The sequence below is a fragment of the Pelobates fuscus genome, chromosome 11, assembly GCF_036172605.1.
Source record: "Pelobates fuscus isolate aPelFus1 chromosome 11, aPelFus1.pri, whole genome shotgun sequence".
Lineage (NCBI taxonomy): Eukaryota > Metazoa > Chordata > Amphibia > Anura > Pelobatidae > Pelobates > Pelobates fuscus.
This window is the reverse complement of record NC_086327.1, coordinates 92,783,795-92,804,989: the sequence shown is the minus strand read 5'-3', so window position 1 is coordinate 92,804,989 and position 21,195 is coordinate 92,783,795. Positions and strand designations below refer to the sequence as shown.

The window sequence follows — 21,195 nt, the reverse complement described above, 5'->3', positions numbered from 1 at the left end:
GTCCAGTTTTGATTTTTATTAATAAGGTAATAATTAATATTAAAATTCCAGGACTACCAATAATGGACTTGCCCAATCCCAGTCCAAACAGGGTACCAATATGCCTGCATTCTATACAGATGGAGTAGTAGCATACTGATACTTAAAGGATCACTATAGGGTCAGGAACACAAACATGTATTCCTGACCCTATAGTGTTAAAACCTCCATTTGGCCCCCCTGGGCCCCTCATGCCTCCATAAATATAGCAAAATCTTACTGTATTCAAGCCTGAAACTGTAACTCTGCATGCTGTTTGACTCAGAAAAACAAGCAGTCTGCTGACATCATCAGAAGTGGTAGCCTGATGCAATCACAGTGCTTCCCCATAAGATTGTCTGAGACTGACAAGGAGGCAGATCAGGGGTAGAGCCAGTATGATTCAAACACAGCCCTGGCCAATCAGCATCTCCTCATAGAGAGGAATTGAATCAATGAATCTCTATGAGGAAGGTTCAGTGTCTGCATGCAGAGGGAGGAGACACTGAATGTTTGGATGCATTTTAGGCAGCCATGACCCAGGAAGGATCTCTAACAGCTGTCTGAGGAGTGGCCAGTGAAGTTATCACTGGGCTGTGATGTAAACACTGCTTTGTCTCTGAAAAGACAGTGTTTACAGCAAAAAGCCTGAAGGTAATGATTCTTCTCACCAGAACAAATTCAATAAGCTGTAGTTGTTCTGGTGACTATAGTGTCCCTTTAATTTGCATGTGAAATATATCCAACCAATAGTCTAATCTAATGTATTCCTGTGAAAGCAGTACTATTGTAATTCTGGAGTTGTAATAATGTGAATTATGTACCGACAGGAGCCATATTATTTAATGCAATTATAACGCTCTGTTTTTAAGAAAGGTGTTAAGTTTGAGCATGGTATGTAGCACGTGATAATATTGTTGCTGTTCCACCACTTTTTTCTTTTTCGTGTTTTCCAACATCTTGTAAATTCCAGATTGCACTTTGTGGCATCAATATCCAGAGGACAGAATGAAATCAGCAAAAGGTATAATAGTAATAATAATTATAATATTACAGTGTGACAGGCTGATATAGGAGTTATTCAGTACTCTGCAATTTTATCTGCAGATGTAGTACACATTCTGCAAACCTCAAACTCACTAAATCCTTTCTTCACTAAAATGTTTTTGAGCTACAAGTCCCGACTCCGGATTGATGAACTTTGTATTCCCAACTCATCTGAAATGCTTTGATTTCTAAGTAACACACTAGAACTGGAGTGTCTAAACTGTTTTAATTAAGAACCACATTAATGAAAAAGCTCCTACCAAGGTCCAGGCACAGTCTTTTGTTTACAGTGGTGGCCTTGAAGCGGGCAGGAAGCAGCTGAAGGACACACATTATCTAGAAACAAATCAGACTCAGGGGTTGACATTCTCTGTCAATCATTGAGTTCCAGAAGTGATAAAGTTATAAATGTCCACTTATACCATTCCTACGTCCTTTTATGATGGCCCAAGGTTTTTAGATATATCTACGTGCCCAAGGTTCATGAATTCCTTAAATCCCCCATCCGTGACTTACGTCACTAGAATACTTCACCCAATCCTAAGACTAGACTTTCAATAACAGGAAAAAAAAATTCCTTTTTTTTTTTAGCTTTAATGTAATATTTTAAATAAAGCATTGTTTACTTTATTCTTCTACTTTCAAAATTTTCATATATCATTATTATTTCTATAGAGTTATCATACTATGCAGTACGGTATAACGGGGCCTAAAAAAACAGCAAATGAGACAAATAATAAATTAAGGCGAAAAGAAGTAAGAGTTGCTCAGTTATTTCTCAGTATATAATGGCTTCAGAACTCTTTAAAAAAAATAGATTTTCACTTTGCATTTAAAATATGACTATACGTAGGTAAAGAAAAATGCATTACAAGTTAAGTTACCATGGTGGTCTGTTCACTAGATATTCATAATGGGTAGTGGAACTGCACTCAGACCCTCCCAGGAATCCTTGGGTGTTAACCGGATCGGTCCCAGTACTAAAAATTACCAAAGCACCAAAAAACAACATTTCGACCTTAGGGTCGAAACTTTGTTTTTTGGTGCTTGGGTCCAATAAAAATTGCCTAGCTTTGGAAGACTTTTGGAGTGCCTGGATTATTTTCTATATTTATGTTCACTAGATATTGACATATTTTTAGAATTCAGAAAGACAATTCACTACAATATTATAAGGGAAGCAGGAACAAAGAAACATGGACAAAAAAACATGTAAAAAAAATAAGTGGAAGGGAAAAGGATGAGGAAGAGCAAAAGAGAAAAAAGTGGGGAATGAGTAAGGGTGTAAGTAGGAATAAGGGACAAGGCATGGGCAAATGTGAAAGAAATTTAAATATAGTTCTTAGAGAGAGTTAAAACATTTTAAGAGAGAAAGAATTAAAATAAAGAAATACTATTCCATGTGAATCCCAAAATCCTCTAAGAATGTTTATAATGTCTATCTGCTATGTATCAGTGTACATTGTTACATTTGTTTGAGGCCTGAAGTTCCTCAAGTAAGCATTGCTCCTCAATAAAAAACATCCAGCCCCGAAAGGGCGCGATATGAATAGAATTTCAATGTATAGGTATAAAGGAACTTGCCACAATCATCATGTGGTATGGTACTGAACAACAAAAACATTTAGAAGGCACGTGAATATGGAAAAGTAGTAAGTGCCAGGTGAAAAACACTGACCTTGACCATAAACGTGACACAGTATCATGATTTTCCAAAAATTCTATAAAAAAAACAGGCAGTCCCACCATATGAGAAGATACATGCCAGGGTGGATCTCATCTGTAAAATACTTTGAGGTTGTTGTGGATAATACATGGTACTTAGAAGTCAAGAGTTTGAACAAGGTTTCTTGGCGCTTATTTGCTAGAGGGCAGTGGTGGATTATCAAGAATGCTTTCTGCCACTTGGAATCCGTGCATAGCATATCTAAATCCATATCCCATCTTCCCATAAAAGAAAGTTGGGGTCACAGTGGGTGCATTGAGCAGACAAGTAAATTGTTATATAATAGGCTATTGAGGTATTGCTTTGGGTGAGATCATTGAAGAGAATGACTTAAACACTGACTTCTCAATCAGTTTTTGACATTTCAAAGTTTTAGGTTGGTTCAAAAAATAAACTGCTTGCATGCAGAGCATATTTAAATGATTTACTTATAGAACATTTCCCATATAAGCTCTCTTGTAAAAAAAATAAATACCATTATGCACACTGCTAAAAGGATATGGTTGTGGCCTACAAAGGTTACCTCAAAACCTGAAGAGCACAATTAAGCAAATAATGTAGTAGCAAGGTCACCATTATATTAACCAGGACTTTTTAATCCACCAATATGTGGATCTGGCAAGGTTTCAACACTTTGAGGGGTTTGACAAAGACTTGGGAAAAACGGAAGCCATCTTGATCTGACCCAAATAGCTCATTTGATGATCATTGCCATAAAGTCACTTATCAAGAATCAGCCAATCATTGCCAAGCATTATGCTAAATAAAAAGAAAAAAAAAGTCCAGGACTTCTGCACATCCAACACATCATGCCATATAGTCAGAGTAATATCAAAAGTGAACGCCTACCGACACTAGTGGCACAGAGAGGGGCATACCACTGACTAAGTCAGATGTTCATCATACCTACTGGTTTTATGTTTGAGGGACAGTATTTTTATTTTTTTATGTAATTTTTTTTTTACGTGTAAACAGTTGGAAAAAATTATCACCCATATATTAGGGACATGAGTTGAGCAAGGCAAGGAATTTTCTTACTATTATGTATGCACTTCATGCCAAAGGAATTGGTACCCCCATACAATGTAATAGCGATGGAAACACTGGCTTTTTTAGAACCAAAAAGGCTTAAAACCCTACTTTTATGAAAGTCAAAGGTTGCTTTCTTTATGAGCCAAGGGATTGAGGAACAATGACCCAACCAAAGGTATGCACCATCTAACAGCACAGAGCTGTGAAAATCCACCTCTCATCTCAGAGCTGATTGGGATGGAAAGGTGCCTTCTAATTCACATTATGTTAACGCCTATTCATACCATTAGGATAGTGGAAGAAATGGAATGGGGTGTATGTACTAAGTTCACCTTGGTTAGTGGGACTTTCTTGGGGTCCCTTTATTATTTACTTCTTTTACCTCTGTGCATGGAGTGAAGCATGTTGGAAGCTGTACAGCTGCCTCTTGGTTTAGCATGGGCACTTGAACAATTGCTCTTCTATTAATTTATTGGTATTTATATGACTGCTAGCAGCTCAGTTTGTGAGATGGCTCCAATTGGTGACTTGAATTTGCAACTGACCTTCTTTTACTGAATAACCCCACCAGGATAGCTATTTCACCCACCCATACCCAAGTTGGCAGCTAAAAAAGAACAACAATTAGTGAATACAACTCATTTTGTTAATGTATGCATAATATATTAAAAATGTCAAATAGAAAAGAGATGGGACTGAGCACTACACATTGTGTCTTTCATTGTTATGTTAGGTATTTGGAATATAAAATATATACACAAATATATATAGAAATAGATTAAATACAATTTTATATACATAAACAGTTATAAAAACCTGCTAGCAGCCCAACATTCACAGATCTACCATATGTAGCAATCATATAAATGTATAAATATGTATGTATGTATGTATATGTGAGTGTGTTTGTGTGCTATTATTAACTATTTATATAAAATCACAATGATCAGAAAGGAGACTGAGCTCCATATGTGAACCAGGTCACTGTCCTTAGGTCACATTGTCCCCGAGTACGCCTTCTGCTGTCGTATTTGAGAAGGTCCATCTGTCCACGCAGCGTGGACCAGGTCTCCCACACAGTGACAGCACGAGCTGCCTGGAGAGGGGGATCCCGTGGCATCCAGCAATGCCACCCCCTTGTCCCCTCACCCACCCCTGGCACTTAAATGGTAAACACGTGTGCACTGAAGCCATGATGAGAGTGTGTGGGATTACACGCGTGGAATTCATTCTTATTTTCAACGCTGTCATAACACCCACCATGCCAAGTTCAATAATTGTCTATTTGTTTGTACATTGCCTGCTATAGGTCTCTACCTTTTTCTCCACGCAGTGTATTTCACCCAAATGTCACAGCGACCATTATCCATCCTTCCCCCTGCCTCTCCTATTACATAACGAGCGACAAAGAGAGCAGCTATGTGGATACTTTGTATCCATCTAAAGTTTCTACATCCCTTTGCTTGCCCACGTTGGAAACCAAAATAACCATTTAATTTCCGAGGGGATCTTAAAACTGATCACATAATAAAACACCATACCCACTAGTACATTTATTCCTATTATTATTATTATTATTTATTTATTTATTTATAATATATATTTTTTTTTATTATGTGCTCTCCTTTGTGTGAGTTGATTAGGTCTTTCTGATTGTCCCCCTCCACAACCCCAATATATCCACCCCCAACACATTCAAATAATAGGTGTATTGTTAGAACTGTAGAATTGTTATTACCTGCTCTTACAGAAGGTAAATTCCACTCGGCTTCAAGAACATCCTTTATCTCCTGACCTTATTGGATTTCCTATTTTTGTTTCCTTAAAATAGATCAGCCAAAATCCCACAGGCAGGCAACACACAGATCACAATAACAGCACCCACGGTGCCTCCCTTGATATCCTCAGAAGATCGGATGTTCTCGCAGCTCGTGGAATGTTGGCTTGGGAGGTGGATCTCCACTCTGTGTCTTCTAAGGAATCCAAACCCAGACAATGGTCCTCCTGTTCCCCACCAAGATAACATTGTTACCAAGACCAGTTTTATTCTCCTCTGAAGCTCTCTTCAAGCTGCCCTAGGTCCACAAGCCACCAAGAACAAAGGACTTAGTCTTCCCATCACTAAAGTAAAGACAGGTTCACCTCCAAACCAAGAACACTTATGGTTTGATCCTTTGGGTTTCAGCTCTCTCTGCTCTTGTGAAGAGATGGCAAATAGCGCATGCCCAACACACACTAGCTCCAACTCCAGCCCTTTGTTTTAGTTCTGGTCTAGAAATCTGGAATTAGGCAACTTTTCGTTTTTTGCAGAGAGGAGAAGGACCTCGGTTGCGTCCAGCTGAGCTAAGCATGGAGGAGAAACCAGACTGCCAAAGAGTAAGGAGCGTGGGTGGGGGCCGTACCAGAGAGGGGAGGGAGAAAGGTTCCTGGTTTGGATCAAGGCAGCAAAAGTCCTCAAATGCCCAACGCAAATAGAGGCAGTTGTGGACAAAGCACGGTGGCAGCAGAAGAGGAGGTGACACATAGGCTGGAACAGGACTGTTGTCCTTGGACCTTTTAGGAGTCAGGAACTGTTAACCACATCTTGTTTTCTGAAGAGCATTTTATGTGAAATAGGAAGGATTCCACCAGCATTCTGGATCATCTCGAGATGTTCTGCAGATAGTTCATGGGTTTCTATTCATCCTGAATGTGTTTTGTGCACACATTATCTCTTGTTTCTGCAAATCCCAGCAGCTGGGCTGACAGTTGCCCACTCCCCCACCCCCTGGCCCGCTTGATTTCCCTGTTCCAATTGGAAACACACATAGACGCTGTACAGAGAAATGTCTTTGTCTGATCTCCAGGGCCCCCCATCAGACAGCTGTAGTTCTAGAATTGGCTTTGCTTCTCGTTGTGTCTCTTAACCCTTGATGTGCTAGATACTAATTGCAAACTTTTCCACACCTTTTACTTAACGAATGAATTATTAGAGGGTTTTACTCTGCTTACATCTGCAGCTATCAGCTGGAATGCAATCCCTTTCTAAAAGCTTTAACATAAATGGCATTCACATGGTTAAACACTTCATGTCATATTTATAAGAGTCCCTACTGTATCTCATACTTCTTGAGCAAGTTTCACACTAATAGTTTTTTTTTTTAACCCTTGCTGTGCAAGATAATTACAAATACATTGGATTTCCATCATACGAATGGTAAAGGCAACTTTGAACAATTTTTGGGTGTTTTTTTTATCAGCTGTGATAAAAAAAAAGCTAATAAAAATATAAACAAGTTGAAATCATAATAATGAATGAAATAGTGACTTTTAAGTGTCATTATGTGTTTTAAACCTTTTAAACAAAAGCCAACAAGCAGATCTCAAAACAGACAGAAGAGGGGGTGGAGCTAGGAGGGGGCAGAAGGTGGGTGTTAACAAATAATAATTTGTGATAGGTTGGATGATAATGAAATCATTGCTTCAACAGCATGTAGGTAAAACAAAATAAAACAAAACATTCATTGCACAGCCTTGGGGAGTGGGGGGATAGAGAACAAAAAAAAACATAATTCTACATTAATTAACAGTAATGACTGATAGAATATTTATTTTTACAAAATATATAGGTATGTGTGTGTGTATTCTTTCTTATAATTTATACATTGCAATACTGCAGTATCATGAAAATGTATTTAAAAAAATTAAAGTCAGTTATCTGATAATTAAATGAGTATTGGTAAGACAAACATTATTTTGCTTTGGAGTAAACACAAACAATGTAATGTGGCTTATTCACTAAATGGCAAGTTGTAAATCTGTACTTGGCAGAACAAAACAGCAGATATGGCTCTCTACCCATATAAATATAACTGAGTGCAGGCTCCAGTGGGTTTTGCTAATTTTGCCCTCTTTGAGCTCTAGTCTTTCAGGTATATTTAATTCAATTTTTTTTTTATATGGGGGGGGGGGGGGGGGTGGGGGGATTGGGAGAGTTATTAGAACATATGGTAATTATGAGGGGAGCAGATGTCTGCCAGGGAATATTTTTCTATACAATATCCATCGAGGAGAGCTATGTAATTATATTACTAAAGAATTAGCTCAAGCATATTGTGATCATAACCTGGTAAACTGGCTTATATGGATGGCAGAAGTATGACTCTCACCTCCAAGTCCAACAGACATATTTACTAAAGTGGGAATTCGAAGGGAATGCAAAGTGAATTTAAAATTTAGAGGGACACAAAAGCATTAGGAATAAAAACGCTTTAGTGTCCCTGTCCCTAGTTACAGTGGTAAACCCCCATACGTGCCATAAAATTCATTTTAAAAAAAGCTTTTTACTTACCTTTATCTAGTGCCATGGCATCTTCAGAGTCCTTTACCCCTCCGCCTCCCACAATGTAATGGAGGAGGCATGGTCTCTTTCGGCATGGTCCAATCCAATTCTTCATATAGAGGAGTATTGGGGACATGATGCACATACAAGCAGAGCGCCAAGCTTCCCCAAAGGAAGCTCAACCTATGGAGGCAATGTCACGTGACCAAGTTTTACTCAGTCATTGCAGTGGAAGCGTCTCCAGTCTCCAGCCACTGGAGGTATGTTTAACCCTTCAAGGTAAACATTGGCATTTCTCCAGAAAGGTAATTTTTACCTTGAATAGTTAAAATTACAGATTCGCTGCACCCAAACCGCTTCATTGAGATGAAACGGCCTGGGACACTTTAGTGGACCTTCAAGGCAAGAGTAGCGGATCTGAAAGCATAGCTGATGTAATAAACCAATTGTCGATTTTCTTAATATGTTTGAATGTAATTCAGTCTAACGTACTCACATTAACATGCACTGCCATTACAATATTATGCATCTGGAAATAAGAAGATTTTTCTATTTCGGCTATTTTGACACTATAGTCGCTATAACCATTGCCTCTTACTGAACTAGTTTTAGTGCTTTGAGTCCCCTGGCACTGTCCCTGTATTCAGTGTTAAACCATTCTCAAACTGTTCAAGACTAAATAAGAGTCCAGGCCACTAACAGCTTGGCCCTACCGGAGGTGTGGCTAAGGCACCGACTACACACTTCCTTGTAGTCATACCAGCGATGGACGCTCTAATAGGCTAAAAGATGTCAGCTGACAGTCTCAGCCAATCATAGCTGCCCATTGCTGCTCAGACTAATACTTCATCAATAACCCAAGGAGCATAGAGGAGGTGGGCTGTAGGAGACTCGTTTAGTATTAGAACATAAACACTTTAAGAACTGGTTAAAGCTAAATAAAAGGACAGCACCATGGGACTCCAGACACTTTATTATTATTATTATTATTATTATTATGTTATTTATATAGCGCCACCAAATTCCGCAGCGCTTTACAATGGGTCAACAAACAGACATGCAGTTGTAACCAGACAAGTTGGACACACAGGAACAGAGGGGTTGAGGGCCCTGATCAATGCGCTTACATGCTAGAGGGAGTGGGGTAAAATGACACAAAAGGTAAGGATAGTATAAGACTAATGATAAATGCAAGAGAGGAATCAGTCGGGAGCTATTAACAGTTTAATTGATACGCTTTTATGAAGAAGTGGGTTTTTAATGATTTTTTGAAGGAGTGGAGATTGGGTGAGCATCTAACAGAGGAGGGAAGTGAGTTCCACAGGAACGGGGCAGTCTTCGAAAATTTATGAAGGCGAGCATCAGTGGTGGAAATACGGACAGAAGATAGAACTATAACCAGTTTAAAGGGACACTATAGTCACCCAGACCACTTCAGCTAAATGAAGTGTTTTGGGTGTCAGGTCCCTCTAGGGTTAACCCTGCCTGATGTAAACATAGCAGTTTCTGAGAAACTGCTATGTTTACATCTGGGGTTAAGCCAGCCTCTAGTGGCTGTCTTCCGGACAGCCACTAGAGGCACATCGGCAATGATTGAGGCATATTATGCCTCAATCACGCCGAGCGTCCATAGGAAAGCATTGAAAAATGCTTTCCTACGGACACTTTGAATGCGCGCGCGGCAGTGCCGCGCATGCGCATTTGGCACCGGTGACGTAAGACAAGGATGCTGACGTTGGCGGGGAGGAGAGGTAAGGGAGCCCGGCGGGGGAAAGGGTGAGTAGCTGAAGGGGTTTTAACCCCTTCAGCGCAGCGGAAGGGGGACTCTGAGGGTGGGGGCACCCTCAGAGTACTATAGTGTCAGGAAAATCAAGTGGTTTTCCTGACACTATAGTGTCCCTTTAATGTGATGAGGCAGATAGAGTACCTACAGTGTCCATTTAAATTTGAAGTTTACTTTAAAATAACCTTGAATTCTCCCTTTTGTGAATAACCCTCAACTTGAAAAGGAAACCAACTATTGAAAAGCATTCTTGCCTTCCCCAACTCTAAAACGCTGTGCCCCTCCTTATTGAACAAATGTGATCCTTATCATACTATGCATATCTACTATGCATATCTAGGTATATCTACTAAACAGTTAAGAACTGACTGGCAAAACTAGGAAAACTATAGTCACTATAGGGCTTAAGTGGCTGTGAAGCAAAAAGAAGAGTCCTTTTCTCCCACTCTGCTCCACTCTCACCATGACTGGCCCCACCTGGCTCCGCCTCCTTGGCTGAGACCATTAGATTTGATGATCTCGGCCAATCCAATGCTTTCCCATAAAATTATTGGGAGGCTATTGCGCATGCGTCTGCAAATGTTGCGCTGGCCAATCAGAATGTCCTCATAGACATGTATTGAATGAGTGCATTTCTACTAGGAATGTTCAACATCTCCATGCTCTGCATGAAGATGCTGAATCCAAGTCCTGCACACTATGCAGCATTTGACTATAAAGCACCTTTGGTGGATGTCTGAGTGACTGCCACTTGACGTGTTACTAACTAGCCAGCCATGTAAACACTGTCTGGCATCATGCAGTAGTGGTTATGGTGCTCAGAGTATTCCTTCAATACTGAGTTTCTTTGAGCTACAAGTTATTCCTAACACCCCTATTAATTGTGTGGGTAGTTATAAATACTGCATTTAAAAAAAAATCCTTTTAACCTTTTAATCCTTTATTTCTATGACACCACACAGCATACGCTCTGGTATTGTTCTTAGGGAATATGTTTTAGTACTGAAGAGGTTAAGTGTAAAGATCACTATATCATCTTTAGTGTTTTGAGTAATACAATAGAAATTTGCACATTCATACCTTGGGGTTGGCTAGAAGGGATTTGAGACATTTTGGGATATTGAGGAGTGGGGTTTCATATTATTTTTATTTCCATTCATAATGCATTTTTACTGCCTGACAACTTTAATTATTGATAAGCTATGCCTGTCACCTGCAATGCCACGGCTCTATTGATTAAGCTAAATCAGCGATACTTAACCTTTTTTTTGCGAAGGATCCAAATTATGTACATGGCATTCATGTGTAACTTTTGCTCAGTGTCCCATTCTCTGAATATATTTTTAACATTAAAATAGCATTTGCACAGCATATTAAGTAGAATCTTCTCAGTTTCAAAATGGTATCGATGTTCCAGCACTAAAGTAAACTATTTATAGAGGGCACTTACATGGAATGAAATTAGCATCATATATCTGATTTTACCTGTAGGAACCCTGAGAAATCCCATGGGGACATTTTTGAGGTACTGACCAGGGGATTAACCAGTAATCTAAAGTCCTTTTTGTGGCATCGATGTCTCATCACAGTTTTGTATTGTTTAAGACGTACATTGCAGCAGTAAGTCACGTAAACTGAACGTATCTGTACCTAGTGAACTAAACAACGTAACTCATCGTAGTCTCTCTAAAAAAAAAAAAAAAAAAAAAAAAAAAAAAAAGGATGTACAGATGTCACAATGTGAGTTTGAACGTAGGAAACATTAGTTGATAGTGATGTACCGAACTGTTCGCCGGCGAATAGTTCCCGGCGAACATAGCATGTTCGCGTCCGCCACCGCGGGCGAACACATGCGGTGTTCGGTCCGCCCCCTATTCGTCATCATTGAGTAAACTTTGACCCTGTACCTCACAGTCAGCAGACACATTACAGCCAATCAGCAGTACACCCTCCCTAGCAGACCCTCCCACCTACTGGACAGCATCCATTTTAGATTAATTCGGAAGCTGCAACCATTTTTTATTTTTTTTTCAATTTTTTTTTTTTTTTTTAGTGCATATAAATGTTACAAGTAGATACTACCCCCAGACACTCTGTGTTACTGCAGATATTCCCTCCAGACACCCTGTGTTACTGCAGATACTCCCCCCAGACACTCTGTGTTACTGCAGATACTCCCTCCAGACACTGACACAGAGCAGAATAGGGACTGTTCCCCCTACATAGGGTCACTTGGCAGATATGGATTGACACCTATCCTAAGGATCCCTGATAAACACTGACACGGAGCCCTCCATGGGTGAAGATGGATTAATTTTTTTTTGTGCTCGGGTTTTTTATTTTATTTTTAAGTTCGACGGGTATGATGGCTTTTTATTTGGCCTTTTTTGGGGCTAAAAAAAATGAAGATTTTAGAAGAAGAAGACGTTGAATAGTAAGTTGAATTTTACTTTACAGGGTAGTAATTTTATTCCCCCTTCACTATTTTTTAGGGTGAGGGGGGTAGGTAGGGGCTTTTTTTATTTGGTTGTGTGACTAGGGGCTTGGGGACACACACTGCATACACACTATACACACACTGCACACACTATACACACACTACACACAATATACACACACTATACACACAATATACATACACACTGTACACACTATGCACACACACACTACACACACTGCATACACACACTACACACACTATACACACTGCACACACTATACACACTGCACACACTATACACACACTGCACACTCTATACCCACACTATACACACACTGCATACACTATACACACTCTACACACACTGCATACACACTGCACACACTGCATACACTATACACACACTGCATACACACTATACACACACTGCACACACTATACACATGTCAGGATCGGGACAGGGATCCAACACGCAGAGTACAAACAGTAGCCAGATACGTATACCGGACCTTAGAATGGCCGGACTAACGTAAGTAGTACAGTATAGAATGGTCAAAGACAAGCCGAGGTCGAGGGTAACAGAAGACAGGTAAGCGAGAGACAAGCCGAATCAAGGGTAACAGAGATAAGCAGAGTAAGGTAAACAAGCCGGGTCAAAACCAAAAGGGATAATAGAATACACAAGCACTGAGTGACTAGAACAAGCTAGAACCACGACAGGGCAATGAGCTAATGAAAGAAGCTCTGTTAAATACCCTGTTCAGAGCAGTAACCACGCCCCCAAGGCGTCCTGATTGGTCCTGCAGCCATTGACTGACAGGTTGTTCTGGGGGGGTGTCCTGATGACTACTTCCTGCCTAGATGCTGTAAAAGGCAGTCACTCCCTCGCGGCCGGCCTAGCATGACCGGATAGACCGCGGGGAAGGGAGCCATCAGACCGTCTGGATGGAGGAACAGCTAAGTCTCTACCTCCTTTGGAGGTAGAGACCACAGGTACCCTGACAGTACCCCCCCTCTCAGATACGCCCACCGGGCGGAATGAACCGGGACGAGATGGGAAGCGAGAGTGATACGCCCTGCGGAGACGGGGAGCATGAACATCCTCCTGAGGTACCCAACTCCTCTCCTCAGGACCATATCCCTTCCAATCAACCAGATATTGTACTCTCCCCCGGGAGATTCGAGAATCAATAATAGAGTTAACCTCATACTCCTCCTGACCCTCCACCTGAACGGGGCGAGGAGGGGCTATTGTGGAGGAAAATCTGTTACATATGAGTGGTTTCAGCAATGAAACGTGAAACGAGTTCGGGATGCGTAAGGTATTAGGAAGAGCTAAACGATACGCAACTGGATTGATACGGGTCAGCACCCTGTAGGGTCCAATATAACGAGGAGCGAACTTCATGGAGGGCACTTTTAAACGGATGTTCCTCGTGCTCAGCCATACCCTATCACCTGGAACAAAGACCGGAGCCGCCTTTCTACGTTTATCAGCGTGTTTCTTGACCAACATAGAGTTGTGCACAAGGATTTGTCGAGTTTGATCCCACAACTTCCTCAAATTGGCAACATGAACATCAACCGACGGCACCCCCTGGGAAGGGGAATCCGAAGGAAGAATAGACGGATGAAAACCATAATTCATGAAGAAGGGGCTTGAATGAGTAGAATCGCAAACGAGATTGTTGTGTGCAAACTCCGCCCAAGGAATCAAACCGACCCAATCATCCTGGTGTTCAGAAACAAAGCATCGTAAATATTGTTCAATTTTCTGGTTGGTACGTTCAGCAGCTCCGTTAGACTGAGGATGATAGGCAGAAGAAAAATTTAATTTAATACCAAGTTGAGAGCAGAAGGACCTCCAAAAGCGGGAAACAAATTGGGAGCCTCTGTCCGATACAATTTGAGAGGGTATCCCATGTAGGCGAAAAATCTCCTTAGCGAATATCTCTGCCAATTCGGGAGAAGACGGGAGTTTAGGCAGGGGAATGAAGTGTGCCATCTTAGTAAACCTGTCAACCACGGTGAGGATAACAGTCTGTCTTTTAGAGATAGGTAGATCGACAATAAAGTCCATGGCCAAACAGGACCATGGTTTTTCTGGAACCTCCAAGGGTTGCAGGAATCCACATGGAAGCGTATGGGGTTGTTTGGTTTTAGTACAAACTTCACATGCAGCGATGAACTCCTCAATGTCCCTCCGTAAAGCAGGCCACCAGAAGTCCTTAGAGATCAACGCGTAAGTTTTGCGGATACCAGGATGTCCCGCCATCTTGCTATTATGTAAACACTGTAAAAGTTCCAGTTGAAGAGCAGGAGGAACGAAATGATGGCCCGCAGGAGTCTGTTTAGGTGCTAGATGTTGCAACTTAATGATCTCGGCCAGTAATGGAGAATGAATCCTGAGATTCGTATTAGCAATGATATTGCATTTCGGAACTATAGAAGAAAGAATTGGTTCAGGTACAGTAGAAGGTTCATATTGGCGAGATAATGCATCGGCTTTAGAGTTTTTAGAACCAGGTCTGTAAGTCAGTACATAATTGAAGTGAGTCAGGAATAAGGACCAACGAGCTTGTCTAGAGGATAAGCGCTTAGCCTCCCCAATATAGGACAAGTTTTTGTGGTCCGTCAAAATCGTAATAGGGTGTAGGGTCCCCTCCAACAAATGTCTCCACTCCTTTAAGGCTTTAATGACTGCTAACAGTTCCCTTTCCCCGATGTCATATCTGCTCTCAGGCCCAGAAAATTTCTTAGAGAAGAAACCACAAGGGTGTAACGGTTTATCCACCCCTAACCTTTGAGACAGAACAGCCCCAACTGCTGTCTCAGAGGCATCGACCTCGAGCAAGAAAGGCAGAGTCGTATCAGGATGGACTAGAATGGGAGCCGAGGCAAAAAGTTCCTTGAGAGTCTTGAAAGCACCCAGAGCTTCCTTAGACCAGAACTTAGTATCAGCCCCTTGTTTGGTCATATTGGTAATAGGCGCAATGATAGAGGAGTATCCTTTAATGAAGCGCCTATAGTAGTTGGAAAAACCAATAAACCTTTGGATAGCCTTGAGTCCTTTGGGCAAGGGCCAGTCTAAAATAGATTGAAGTTTTACAGGATCCATTTTAAAACCCTCCCCAGAAATCACGTATCCAAGAAAGTCTACCTGAGACTGATCAAAACTGCACTTCTCCAATTTGCAATATAGACCATGTTGCAGCAGCTTGTGTAATACCTTTCTGACCTGTCTATGGTGAGTCTCAATCTCCTTAGAGTGTATTAGTATGTCGTCCAGGTAAACAATAACACAATCATGCTGAAACTCCCTAAGTACCTCATTAATCAAATCTTGAAATACTGCAGGAGCATTGCATAGTCCAAATGGCATAACAGTGTATTCGTAATGGCCATACCGGGTATTGAATGCCGTCATCCACTCGTGACCTTGCTGGATTCTCACCAAATTGTAAGCCCCTCTGAGATCTAACTTGGTGAAGATTTTGGAGCCCTTAAGACGATCAAATAACTCGGTAATCAGTGGGATAGGATAGGCATTTCTGACAGTTATTTTATTCAAGCCTCGGTAATCGATACAAGGTCTCAGCGTGCCATCCTTCTTCTTAATGAAAAAGAACCCAGCCCCGGCCGGAGAAGAAGACCTCCTGATGAATCCCTTTTCTAAATTCTCCCGAATATACTCCTCTAGAACCGAGTTTTCCTGAACAGACAAAGGATATACATGGCCCCTCGGAGGCATAGTGCCGGGTAGAAGCTTAATCTTACAGTCAAATGACCTGTGTGGAGGCAAAGAATCGGCATTCTTCTTGTCAAACACTGCCCTTAAGTCTAGGTAAAGGTCTGGTATTTGTCTTTCTGTGGACTGAGTAGGATTCTCCGGTATGTTAATATTAGCTAATGGAGAAACCTTGCACAAACACCGATCCTGGCAGCCCTGGCCCCACGAGAGTATCTCTCCTAACTCCCAATCGATAATAGGGTTATGTTTTTTCAACCATGGGTACCCCAGAACTATGGGAACGGAAGGAGACGAAATGAGCAGAAGAGATAAATTCTCCACGTGTAGGATACCCACATTTAAATTAATGGGTATGGTCTCACGAAAGATAACAGGGTCTAGTAGTGGTCTACCATCTATGGCCTCAACGGCCAAAGGTGTCTCCCTTAGCTGGGATGGGAAATTGTTCTTACTAGCAAAGGCTTGGTCGATAAAATTCTCAGCAGCACCGGAATCTATCAATGCCATAGCCCTTACTACTTCCTTCCCCCAAGTTAAGGAAACTGGTAGCAGAAGCCTGTGATCTTTATAATCAGGAGTAGAGGACAAAATAGAAACACCCAAGGCCTGTCCTCTAGAGAGACTTAGGTGCGAGCGTTTCCCGGGCGGTTAGAACAGTTCGAGAGTAAATGACCCTTGGCTCCACAATACATACACAAACCCTCTCTTCTCCTGTGCTGTCTTTCCTCCTCAGAGAGGCGGGTATACCCTTTCTGCATAGGTTCAGTAAGCAAAGATATCGTGGAGTCAGGACTTGGAACAGCGGGAGCTAACCTAAAAGAAGGTCTCTGGTTCCCCTCTCGAGTGTTCTGTCTCTCTCTTAGACGTTCATCTATACGAGAGATGAACAAAATTAAATCCTCTAAATTCTCAGGGAGTTCTCTGGTAGCAACCTCATCAAGGATTACATCAGATAGGCCATTCAAAAATACATCCATATACGCCTGCTCATTCCACTTGATTTCTGCCGCCAGAGACCTGAACTCTAGTGCATAATCCACCAGTGTTCAGTTCTCCTGTCTCAGGCGCAACAGTAATCTGGCTGCATTAACCTTTCTACCTGGAGGGTCAAATGTTCTTCTAAAAGCAGCTACAAATGCGTTATAGTTATAAACTAATGGATTATCGTTCTCCCATAGTGGGTTGGCCCATCTCAGAGCTTTCTCAATGAGTAGGGTGATAATAAATCCTACTTTTGCCCTATCTGTAGGATAAGAGCGAGGTTGCAATTCAAAGTGGATACTAATTTGGTTTAAAAAACCACGACACTTCTCAGGAGCCCCACCATAGCGTACTGGGGGGGTAATGTGAGAAGAAGCACCCACTGTGGCTACCTCTAGACCTGAACCGACAGGAGAAACAGGGGTATTACGTATCTCCTCTGGTGGTTTATTGGCACAAGCTAATAGAGCCTGTAGCGCAAGCGCCATCTGATCCATTCTGTGATCCATGGCTTCAAACCTAGGATCAGGAGCAGCCAGCTGACTGTTTGTACTTGCAGGATCCATTGGCCCTGTCGTAATGTCAGGATCGGGACAGGGATCCAACACGCAGAGTACAAACAGTAGCCAGATACGTATACCGGACCTTAGAATGGCCGGACTAACGTAAGTAGTACAGTATAGAATGGTCAAAGACAAGCCGAGGTCGAGGGTAACAGAAGACAGGTAAGCGAGAGACAAGCCGAATCAAGGGTAACAGAGATAAGCAGAGTAAGGTAAACAAGCCGGGTCAAAACCAAAAGGGATAATAGAATACACAAGCACTGAGTGACTAGAACAAGCTAGAACCACGACAGGGCAATGAGCTAATGAAAGAAGCTCTGTTAAATACCCTGTTCAGAGCAGTAACCACGCCCCCAAGGCGTCCTGATTGGTCCTGCAGCCATTGACTGACAGGTTGTTCTGGGGGAGTGTCCTGATGACTACTTCCTGCCTAGATGCTGTAAAAGGCAGTCACTCCCTCGCGGCCGGCCTAGCATGACCGGATAGACCGCGGGGAAGGGAGCCATCAGACCGTCTGGATGGAGGAACAGCTAAGTCTCTACCTCCTTTGGAGGTAGAGACCACAGGTACCCTGACAACACACTATACACACACTACACACACACACTGTACACACTATGCACACACTGCATACACTATGCACACACTATACACACACTACATACACACTGCACACACACAATATACACACACACTGTACACACTATGCACACACTGCACACACTGCATACACTATGCACACACTATACACACACACTATACACACTCTGCACACACTATACACACTATACACACACACTATACACACTCACTATACACACAATATACACACACTGTACACACTATACACACTCACTATACACACAATATACACACACTTTACACACTATACACACACTGCATAAACATACATTTAAAAAAAATTGCAGCTGTTTTTTACATTTCAAAGTTGGGGAGGGGGGTGCCAAATAAAGGATCCGCCCCGGGTGCCAAATGCTCCAGGTACGCCCCTGTATAGAGGGGAACCATGTTACTCTGTATATAGAGAGGAGCCATGTTTACACTGTATATAGAGGGGAGCCATGTTACTCTGTATATAGAGGGGAGCCATGTTACACTATATACAGTGGAAACATGGCTCCCTCTATATACAGAGTAACATGGCTCCCTCTATATACAGAGGGGAGCCATGTTTACACGGTATATAGAGGGAAGCCATGTTATTCTGTATATAGAGGGAGCCATGTTTACACGGTATATAGAGGGAAGCCATGTTACTCTGTATATAGAGAGGAGCCATGTTTACACTGTATATAGAGGGAACCATGTTTACACTGTATATAGAGGGGAGCCATGTTACTCTGTATATAGAGGGGAGCCATGTTACACTGTATATAGAGGGAGCCATGTTACTCTGTATATAGAGGGAGCCATGTTTACACTGTATATAGAGGGGAGCCATGTTTACACAGTATACAGAGGGAGCCATGTTACTCTGTATATAGAGGGAGCCATGTTTACTCTGTATATAGAGGACTGTTTGCGGTGCGTTAAACGGGGAGTTTGGTCTGTCACTGTGAAGCGGGCGTAACCCTTACACTACCTGATCGATACAACATCATACCTGATGTTTTAAAGCACGTTATTCCAAACAATTTAGGAATGTTAGGTGATTTATGCCCTTTATGGATTAAAACCAGACTCTGCATCAACTATATAATTTTCCATGGCAGTTTTGCCATGGATCCCCCTCCGGCATGCCACAGTCCAGGTGTTAGTCCCCTTGAAACAACTTTTCCATCACTATTGTGGCCAGAAAGAGTCCCTGTGTGTTTTAAAATTCGCCAGTCCATTGAAGTCTATGGCGGTTCGCACGGTTCGCCCGTTCGCGAACATTTGCGGAAGTTCGTGTTCGCCGTTCGCGAACCGAAAATTTCGGGTTCGCGACAACACTATTAGTTGATAAAGAAACTTAAGCTTTGTTTTTGTCACAAACAAATATTACATTATATATATATATTTTCATGCATTTTGGATTTTTTGTTTCGTCAGACAATTCATTATTTATAGGGTTAATCACTGATATAACAATTGCTGCTAATTTAAAGGCAACTTCTTTTAAAATGTGATATTCACTTTGAATTACCAACAATTCTTGGTTTAGTAAATAACCCTGTTGGTGTAAAAAATAATTGACTTTTTCTATGAGATATATCCACTAAATCAGAAATTGTGAATAATTGATGATGTAATTTTAAATTTTATGCCAAAGTATCTAAACTGGAAAAAATGGTATCTGAGTGGCAAACTTTAGGCAAGAATAGCCGATCTAAAAAAAAATAAAAAAATGTTAAACTCAAACAGTGTCCCACTTTGGCTTTATATTTAAAGATAGAACTCAAAGTGAATTTCAAATTTCATTCTTAGCTATGCTTCCATTTCGGCTACTTTGGCCTACAATTTGAAATTCCCTTTAAATTCTTACTTTGTTGAATAACCCTGGAATTTTCTTCATTTGGATTTCAATTCACAGCAGTTTAGAGATTAGTAAATAGCACGCAAACTCAGCTCTCTTTCCCAAGCAGCTGTGTAGGCCTAAGATTTAGATTGTAAGCTTGTTAAGTCGGAGCTGCACCTAAACTCCCATAAAGTGAGTGATTATTTTTTATCTTTTTCTTCATTGTATTGAACGTACTGCACTATTAGTTTTTTTTCTTTTTTGTCATTCTATATATCCTCAAGAACAGATTAGGCGCTACACCACACTTCTGCTTCTTCCTTTTTTCTACCGGACAAGAGAGACCAGACCAGCGGAATATATTGGCTCTATCTAAATAATGGTAATTGTAATGATTTGCAAATCCCTTTGCAAATCCAAATTTTGTAAATAACCCAAGTGGTCTCCAAGGAATTGAATATACAAAGATAAATGTGATGCAGACTAGAAGTGCTGATTTAACTCATCGCTTGCAGGCGGAATGAACAAAAGATTGCTAGACTTCCCTTTAACAATGTCATCGATTGCAGGGAAAATTCTCAATTTTACACATTTCATCCTTCTGATTTCCTATACTTGATTTTCTGCCTTGTTTGCAACATTTAAAACACCGAACTCAGAGCAGGAGAACACAGACGGCGGTTTAATTTTTCAACAGCAGTAAAGAATTTCTTTGTAATTTTTTTTCAAAGGGATGAGAGGCTCTCAACATAAATAGTCCTCTTTGCCTGTATGTGGCTGGTTACTATGGAAACAAAGTGTCACAATAACTCTTATATTTTATTCAACTCTATCTTATATTCTATTTATATGGTCACCGTTATCCTACCCGTATGACCATTTCTTGGTAACCATTAACTACTGTACATTTTACCAATCAAATAGATTTCATTTTAACTCTTTCAACACCAAGCAGATATGGACTGGTTGTCTGGAACTGAAATTGTTGAGAAAAGGGTTAAACCTTGTAATCCTTTAAGAGTGTGCCGCTCCAAATTACTTTCCTAATAGGACATTGGATTAAATCCCCAATTTA

At 41.2% G+C, this 21,195-nt stretch overlaps 1 protein-coding gene across 6 annotated transcripts in view; it reads right to left on the bottom strand.

Annotated features, from left to right (window-relative positions):
• Positions 1–21,195, bottom strand: part of GPR153 (G protein-coupled receptor 153) — a 506,259-nt gene that overhangs the window by 104,021 nt on the left and 381,043 nt on the right. For 5 of the 6 annotated variants that reach the window (XR_010086049.1, XR_010086047.1, XR_010086048.1 and 2 more), the window contains exon 1: positions 5,562–6,530. The gene's annotated coding sequence lies outside the window, so the exon portion shown is untranslated. Of the gene's footprint in view, positions 1–5,561; positions 6,531–21,195 lie in introns of those variants that run through there. The other variant, XM_063436452.1, reaches the window with a different exon arrangement.